Source organism: Condylura cristata, unplaced genomic scaffold (genome assembly GCF_000260355.1).
Source record: "Condylura cristata isolate star-nosed mole 26May11 unplaced genomic scaffold, ConCri1.0 scaffold00009, whole genome shotgun sequence".
NCBI lineage: Eukaryota > Metazoa > Chordata > Mammalia > Eulipotyphla > Talpidae > Condylura > Condylura cristata.
The window spans coordinates 43,953,607-43,962,834 of NW_004567110.1; positions in this window are offsets into that span (position 1 = coordinate 43,953,607).

The window sequence follows — 9,228 nt, forward strand, 5'->3', positions numbered from 1 at the left end:
CTTAATACATTAATTCCTCTTTACTGTTTGTGGATCCCATGTTTACCCCAATACGTCCTTACCGGTCCAGGACGACCCCGTCCGTTGCTCCCCCTTACGCAGGTCTCAGTGGAACCTCCAGTTGCTGCGCCCGTACAGCAGGGATACGAGTCTGCGCGGGGGACGTCGAGGTTGAAGAGTCAGCACACGTAGATGGTTGCAGCAAAACGTTCTCTCTCCCCTATTATTCTTTCCAGCCTCCCTTTTATACCCTTAATCCCAGGATGTTGGCCTGGGGGCAAGAGGAAATCTCCCTCACATGTGCTACTGCGATCAGAGTGGATATTAATCAGCTGCCCAAAGGTTAAGCCACTCACACAGGTGGCAAGATGTCTTCTTCCTATTATGAACTTGTGCTTAAGCTCCGGGGGTGGTTGGGGAGGCTCATCCCGGCTGGGACCCAACAAGAAGAAAGCTGAACTTAGACCTGCTTTAGAATAAATATTTGTGATTCCCTGAGCAGCTCTTGCTTCTTAATGTATGTTTTTTTCAACATACATAGCAGTCTGTTCCTACCTTGACTGATGTTTATGTTTAAAGTTGTATAGAAATTGTCACCAGTACTTGGTGATCCCACCAAAGCATTCAGCTAAACACAGAAATTGTGCAAGTTAACAGTGACAGGCACAATTTACTTTTTTGCCCTACAAATTGATATCAACATTAAATGCACATGGGAGGAAAGGAATGTTTTTTTTTTTTTTGATCCATCGAGAGTATTTTGCCTGTGCCCATGTTTTTATCTAGAAGGAAAGAGATACCAGTCTGCACTTTTTCTATACCTCTATCAACTTGAGTATAATCTGAGAAAATGTGTGCATGAAGAGAAACCAAAATCCCATCTTCCCCAAACTGCATCTGGTGAAACAAAACTGATGTTTATGGACAACAACAACAAATGAACAGACATTGGTGCAATACTTGTGTGCATAAAATACATAGAACATAAAATCATTTTGGTAAGTGGTCATTTACCACTGTAACCATTTGTTCCATTTAGTGTCTATAGATACTCTCTCTACAACAGCCTTAAGTTTTGGGGTATTTATTTAGCATTGACTCCCTTTCTTCTCTCCCACTTGACTTTTCTCTTCTTGGTGTCACCCCTGTCTTCCCACCGCATAGACACAAAGAGTGGAAGCTATGCATTAAAGTTTACAACAAGCTGGCCTATGTCCTGAGAAGATCAAGCGAATATGCTGTGTCCTGAAGTGGTACCCTGTCCCCTGAGGTGGGAGGCAGGGGTCAGGATGGTGGCCACGGGGGTCAGGCTGGAGCCCCTCAGCTTGATGCTGAGTGTCACCTCTCTTGCTTTTGAAAGCTGTTCTAGATGTGGCGCTTCAGGAGTCTTTTAGAAATATGGTGACTATTTTTACCCAACAAGTTCGAGTCTTGAAATTCAAGGAATACAGGTAAATGGATGAGCTCTGATGCCAGGCTGCCTGGAGATAAGTCTCTACTTTGGGACTTGTTAACGTTTCTGAATTTTTTTGAGAACGCTCCATACTGTTTTCCATAGTGATGTACCAATTTGCTTTCCCATCAACCAGAGAGGATAGGGTTGGAGAATGACTGAAAGCATGAAAGAAGGCCAGTTGTATGATGATGGATGGAAACTAGACTTTTGGTGGTGATCACGAATGAGCATATACAGATATTGGATGCAAAAATTGTGCATACAACTGCAATAGTTTCATAAAACAATCCGACTGTGATTAAACACTTATTTTTAAAAAGTAAAAACATTTTAAAAAGGAAGGACACTTGCAAGCTGTTTAACTGTGGTCAGGTTTGCTTTCCTATATCATCTGGAAAATGGAAATGTTAAAAGTAAAAAATAACAACACCTACATCTTGGAGTTAATGAAAATAATGTTATATAAAGCTCTTCACAGTGTCTGCCACATGGTATTTAATTTTGCTATTTTAATCCTTCAGGATGGTTCTCACCTCTCAGGAGTTGAGCCAGGTTGAGTGAGGCACTCAGAGAGTCGGGGTGCCACATAAAAAGCACTGAAACCCTAGAAGGACTGATCAGCCTCCTTCCCCCAATTTGGGGAGGGTTGAGTGGGATACAATTACCAATTCCTGGTTTTCTTTTCAATCTTAGCAGAAAGGGTATAATTTTAACAAGATGAAAGAGGTTTGCGGGCTCTTGATAACAAAGAAAATCACAGGCCTCAGTTGTGTGCCCGCATTTTTCTGGATCATTTTCAGGAATCTGGATTAAGGAACACACAGGGCAGGAAGACACTGTGGGTGCCCCTCAGACCTTGCTTCCCTGAGGGGGGCGGGTGGGAGGAGTTGGGGAGAGGAACCCGACTCCAGTACTTCAGCACCATCATTGCTGATGTTAAGAAGGGTAGGGCTTGGCAAGTGTTGTTAGAAGGACTGTCCTGAGCTTTACTGAGCCTCCCTCTCCAGAGCAGTGACACTGCCTGCCTAAGACATGGTGTGGCAGTTTATAATTGAACTTAAGAAGAAAGTTCTACCAGAGACATTTTGTGGGGGTGGAGTGGGGAATGGGATCAAAAACGGGGGTGGGGTCGGGGGTGGGGAGGGAAGTGCACGGGATTTATAGTGATGGCACACGGGTGACTTGGTGATGGGAAACCCGCGGGGATTACAATTGAGATGGAAAAAAAATGTACAAAATGATGTAAAAATAAACTGTTGTTAAATTAAAAAAAAATTAATTAATTAAAAAAGAAGAAGAAGAAGAAGAAAGTTCCTCCCTGGCTCTGGTTTTGGAAGATATTAAGTTCTCATATCCTTGTTTAAATGTTGAGATATATTATCTCATAAGGGCTTTTACTTTGGCTGCTTCTCCCCCTTCACTTTCCAAATAAAGGATATAATATCCAGCTCTTTTTTTTTTTTTTACATTAAAAAAAAAGTATAGTTGACACACAACATTATTTTCATTTCAGATGGACAACCTATGATTAGACTTTTGGACCATCATTTTTTTTAGCAACTTTCAAATTTGTAATTCCTTATTCTCAAGTGGTACATTACATCTCCTTATCTTATTTCCCAACTCTTGTACTTTTTTATTTTGATTCAGGAAACATCACAAAACCTAGGATTCCCTCTCACATATTCCACATTTTGTCGTTATGATTTTTTACTCCCTTCCAATGACTTTTATTTATGGCTTAACATGTAAGTAGGTTAATGTTTAACACTGACACAGGAACTTCACATCCGAATAGTGCATTTGACATCATCAGTCACTTACTATGTTTTCTATTTTGAAAACGGCATCTTTCACTAGCTCCTTCTCCCTACTTGTCACTCACCCCAACCCCCTGGTTGTCAGGAAGTAGCACTAGAGGTTTGAGAACTGTAAGCAGACATGTGAGATGAGGATAGATCCAAAGCAGGAAAAATTTGAGGATGCCAAGTTAGCAGCTATCATTGTATCTGCCCAATCTACATTAGCACTATGCTAAGGATTAAACAAATATTGTGTGACTGCTCATGATAGCCTGATGAATCAGGTGCAATTGTCATCATTATTTCTCCCAATTTTATTGATTTGTCAATCATTTATACAACTATATCATTTTGGAATTACAACCTTACAACTACATATGTACACATACTTCACTCATCCTCCACTAGGGACAATACCTAATCACCTTCCCTTCCTTATCTCCTCCATCCTTCCCATCCCCTCTGGGAATCATTAATCTAAGGATTGATTTTTGTTATATTTTGCCATTTTGTTTTCTTTGATTGTTTATATTTCACAAATGAGTGGAAATGTCCAGTAACTGTCTCTTACTTTCTGCTTATTTCACTTGCACAATCACCTTTAGCACGATCATTTTTGTCCCCAAAAGTACTAGTTCATCTTTTCTGATAGCTGAGTAGTATTCCAGTGAGCATATATTACATAACTTTTAAGCCCAGTCATCTGTTGATGAACATTTAGGTGGCTCCATGCCTTGGCTATTGTGTATCATGTTGTTATGAACATAGAAGCACATAAATCTCTTCATATTAATGTTTTCTTATCTTTGGAAAAGTACATCCTTGGCAGGATCATGAAATTTCCATTTCTATGTATTTTTTAAGATTTATTTATTTATTCATACAGAACTGGGATACAGGTCAGAGGTGCAAGGGCAGTGAGAGGATTCACCAGAGACAGAGCGGGGAGCAGAACAGGCAGATCAGTGAAGTACACTGCAGCGGATCATTCGGGAGAGGTCTGCCGCGCCATGTGGATCACCTCTGGGGGGGCGGTGGGGGGTGGGAATTGAACTCACATTGAAGTGGCCTTAGCTACTTAGTGCTGTGCTTTTAACCTGCTGCACCACCATGGAGGGCCTGCCATTTCTATTTTTTGTGAGCAATCTATGTATACCATTTTCCATAGGAGCTGTGCTGTACCTGATAACATTTCCACCAACAGTGGATGAGTGTGCCTTTTTTTCTACATCTTCACCACCATTTGTTGTTTCCATTCTTTTTGAGATAAGTCATTTTGGAGGGTGAGGTGATACCTTATCGTAGTTTTAATTTGCACTTATAAAATAAAGACATTAATTTTTTTTTTCAGGTACTGGTAGGCCATCTGAATGTTTTCTTGGAGAAGCACCTCATACTTAAAATTCTTTTACCCATTTTTTATGGGGGTGTTTGTTTTATTAGTTCTTTATGTATTTTGTAAATTAACCTCTTATCAGTTGTGTGATGGGCAAATATCTTCTCCCAGTCCTAGAGGCTGACTTTTAGTTTTTATAATGGTTTCTATCATGATACTAAAGCTTTTGTTTGTTGTAGTTACAGCTTATTTTTGTTTCCCTTGCCATAAGAGTGTGTCTCCAAATGTACCTGTGGAGTTGATGTCCAAGGATATATTAGCTAGGTTTTCTTTTATGTAGTTTATGGTTTGAGGTCTTATTTCCAAGTCTTGAACCCATTTTGAATTTTGAATTAATTTTTGTTTGTGGAGTTGAGTGAGGATTTTATTTTTTTTTAAACAGATGGTTGTATAGATTTTCAAATATAATTTGTAAAAGGGCTTTCTTTCCTCCATTGTAAGATCATGGCTCCCTTGTCAAAGATTAACTGTCTATTTTTCTACCCAATTAATAACAGTAATTGAGTGAATTAGAAACTAAAATTTAAAAAAAGAGATTTACATTAATAATGTTCTTTGGGATAATTCTAAGGCAGTCAAATAAATCCTCAAATGAAGAAAAGAAGGAAGGTTCTGAAACTCCCAGAGTACTTCCCAAGAGAATTTGAGCAATTTGCTTAATTTCAGGTTTGGTTCTCTGATCCTCTCTCAGAGGATGTCCAGTCCTGACTCTTAATTCATTCACAAAGGTCTTGTGAGAAAGAAGTTTCTGAAAATATTGCAAGTCAGCAATTAAAATTCCATGTTCTTTGGTGGTCATGAAAGTAAGAACATGATAATCATTAAAAAATGACTTATTTTTAAATTGTAAAAGAAGACAATACAAAAAGGAATATAAGAACAGATTTAAAATTCCAAGGAGAGAGAAAAGCTGGTCACAATTTCCTACTTCAGACCTTTATGTGTTCATGGAGTCTATATTGCCCAAAGAATCATGGGGCTCTCTATTATTTTGGGAAAGGAATTTGTTATTAGCATATCTATATGTGTTTCAAGTCTTGAGGATTTTAGTTTTCAATGACTCTCTTTCATGTTCTTGAGTTTCTTGGAAGAGTTCTCTCCAACATGAAGAGTAATACATGAACAAATTCCTCTTACATTGGATGACAAATCACATTTGAATTTGGAAGGTTGAAAGGGCAAGGCTGTGCTGTTAGTCATTCAAGCTTCCTCACAGTGCCTCAGTCTTGTGAATAAACTGAATCGTTGAGCACTATGCTGTGGTCCCCTCAAATCCTCATGAATACCCAAATCAGCATGGGCTTGGATTTTTAATCACTGACCTCTTCCAAAGGAGGGCTTATGCCAAGGAATTGACAAAATAAGTTGCATCATACATGAAGCCATATTATTCATTCCATGAAAGTTCATAGTCATTAATAAGCCAGAATTAAAAAAAAAATCCATTTTCTGAATTTTAAATAAGAGACAAGACTTGGGGACTTGACTCCAACTTGTCAACAGAAACACTATGTAACAATCAGCCCACTTGCCAGAGGTACATCCAGAATTATCAATAGAGGAAGGACAACATAGTTTATACATTTAAAACACCAAATTAGATATAATTTAGAAATTGTTAAATTGGATGATGGTTGTTTCTAATCCAAGTAGCTCACAGGTTTGGTACATATCTGTACAGAGATGATTTTGTTGTGTTGTTTATATCCTGACTGGTGCCAGGATACTTGAATGTCCCATGAGTGTTCTGGTCATGCTTGGCAAGTGCCTTTCAGCAAATGCCACGCTGTACACCTGCAAATGCACCTAACAGGAAAGTCCACTTAATTCTGTCTCTGTCATTTTATGTTTTGTGCCACTCCCACAGATACTAGTTAGAACTTAATTTTGTACTACCTGTAAGAAAATGAGTTTTTACAGACTTTTAGTAGTATATTGAAAATTGTGAGTAAAATGTCCAGAATATTTTTTCCAAGTACTTGTAAGCTATAGCTGACATATAAATAACAGAAATGCAATTCAAGTCATTTTTACAGAATAATTTCAGGGGCTCTCTTCTTTTTTTTTTTTTTTTTGAAGATTTATTTATTTATGTGTACAAGATCTAGGATATAGGCCAGAGACATGGGGGGTTGAGGTGAGAGGATTCACCAAGAGAAAGAGGAGCAGAACATGCAGATCTACTGAAATCACTGCTGAGGGGAACAGCAGGTGGGTCAGGAGAGGTCTGCGGCACCATATGGGTCACCTCCCTGGCTGGGGACCTAACTCGTGCTGCAGATAACTTCATAGTGCTGCACTTTAACCATTGCACCACCAGGGTCAACCCTCAGGGATCTTTTTAGGATCTCTATAAGGTTATATTAAAATTTGTTTCTTCAAGGAATGTCTCTTTAACAAATGGTGCTGGACAAAAAAACAAAAACAAAAAAATGTGGTGGAAAAATTAAACAGTCATATGTAAAAAAAATGAAACTGGACCACCACTCAACATACCACACACAAAAATTTACTCAAAATGGATTAAAGACTTGATGTAAGACCTGAAATGAAAAAATGCATAGAAGAAAACACCCTACAACATTGGCTGAGTGATGTCACAGGGACTCATCTCCAATAGCAAGGGAAATAAAAACAGAAGTAAACAGTTGGGACTATATCAAACTAAAAAGCTTCTGCACAACAAAAGAAACTACTATTAAAACAAAGAACACCTCACTGAAAAAGATAAAATATTTTCACATCATATGATGGTTGTGATAGCCACAGGGATGCTATCCAAGAGCTACAGAGAACTGTACAACTCAAGAAAAACAAATAACCCAATCAAAAATTGAGCAGAAGAGCTAAATAGACACTTCATCCAAAGAAAACATAGGTGGCCAACAGGCACATGAAAAAATGCCCATCATCACTTATCAGGAAAATGAAAATCAAAACCACAATGAGATACCACTTCAAACCAATGACAATGGCCCAATTCAAAAAGACCAGACATGAGTGCTGGCAAGAATGTGGAGAAAAGAGAGCCCTCGCACACTGTTGGTGGTAATATACACTGGAACAGTCCCTATGAAAAGCAGTATGGAGGTTTCTCAACACAGTAAAACCAGATGCACCATATGACAGTAATTCCACTCCTATGTATTACCTCCAAAACACTAAAACACGAATTCAATGGTATGTAATGTATGCCTATAATTATATAATATAATTCAATGGTATATATGTATGCCTATGTTTGTTGCAGCCCTATTTGTAATAGCCAAATAATGGAAGGAACCTGATTCCCAACAACAAAAGTAACATGATGATGTAGTATCTATATACCCAGGAATACTATTCAGTGACAGAAAAAATGAGTTTTAACCATTTGTGGCAACATGGATGAAACTAGAGGGTGTTATGCTAAATAAAATAAGTCAGAAGAAAAAAGACATATATTAGATGGTTTTATTCATATGTGGAATATAGAGAAACAAAACAAAGATTCAAACAAAATCAAACCAAAAATAAAACCTAGAAATCTGACTATAGAACTAATAGGACCAGCAGGGGAGAGTGGAGAGGAACATTATAGGCCTGTGGACTATCGTGGAGGACTATGGGTGCCTATACACTTATGTATGGTGTGGTAACATACATCTGAATAGGTGTGATTCATTGCCTCTAAATAGTATACACTTTTTATAAACCAATATTTCTTCAATTAAAAAAAGACATATTTTTTCAACTAGAGAATTATTAACTCCCTTCAGTCCCCTCTAACTTTGGCATTGAGTACCCTAAAGTAAGTCTTCAGAACTGTGCATTGATAATTATGTTGATGATTTCATCATTACACATGCTTTAGTTACTAAATATATTTTAAAATAAGAAATTTAAGATAAAACTTCCACCATTCAAACTTTCTCTTCATTAAGATTTAATGATAGTGCTTTCCCCTAAACCCTTATTTTAGAAGGATGCCAGTGTTTTAAATTCATCATCTAATTTAATTTTCCACTAGCCCGATAAGTATAAGTAGGATATTAATATTGCATATAAGATTCTAAGTAACTTGTCTATGTTCACACAATGAGAGATTTCAAGCTATGAAACTTTTAGATAGTAGCTAATAATAGTCTATTTTTATTATTTTAATATCTGTAAGATTTATAAAGATTGCCTTTCTTTACCTCCTGATATTGGTAGTTTGTGTTTTCTCTTTTATTTTAATTAGACTTGCTTGAGATTTATCAATTTTATTGATCTTAAACAGCTACTATTGGTTTCATAGATTATCTCTATGATTCTCTATGATTTTCAGTTTAATGCTCCTATTATTATTGTTTCCTTCTTCCTGCTTCCCTGAGTTTGATTTCCTCTTGTTTATCTAGTTTCCTAAGGTTAAAATTTAGATTATTGATTTGAGATCCTTTTATTTTTCCAATATAAACATTTAATGTTATAAATCCCTCTCTAGTTCTGAGCTCAAATTTTCATATTATATTTTCTTTTTCATCTTCTTAAAGTATTTTCTGTTGTCTCTGTGAATTCTTCCTTTAATCAGGATTATTTAGAAAGGATGTCTG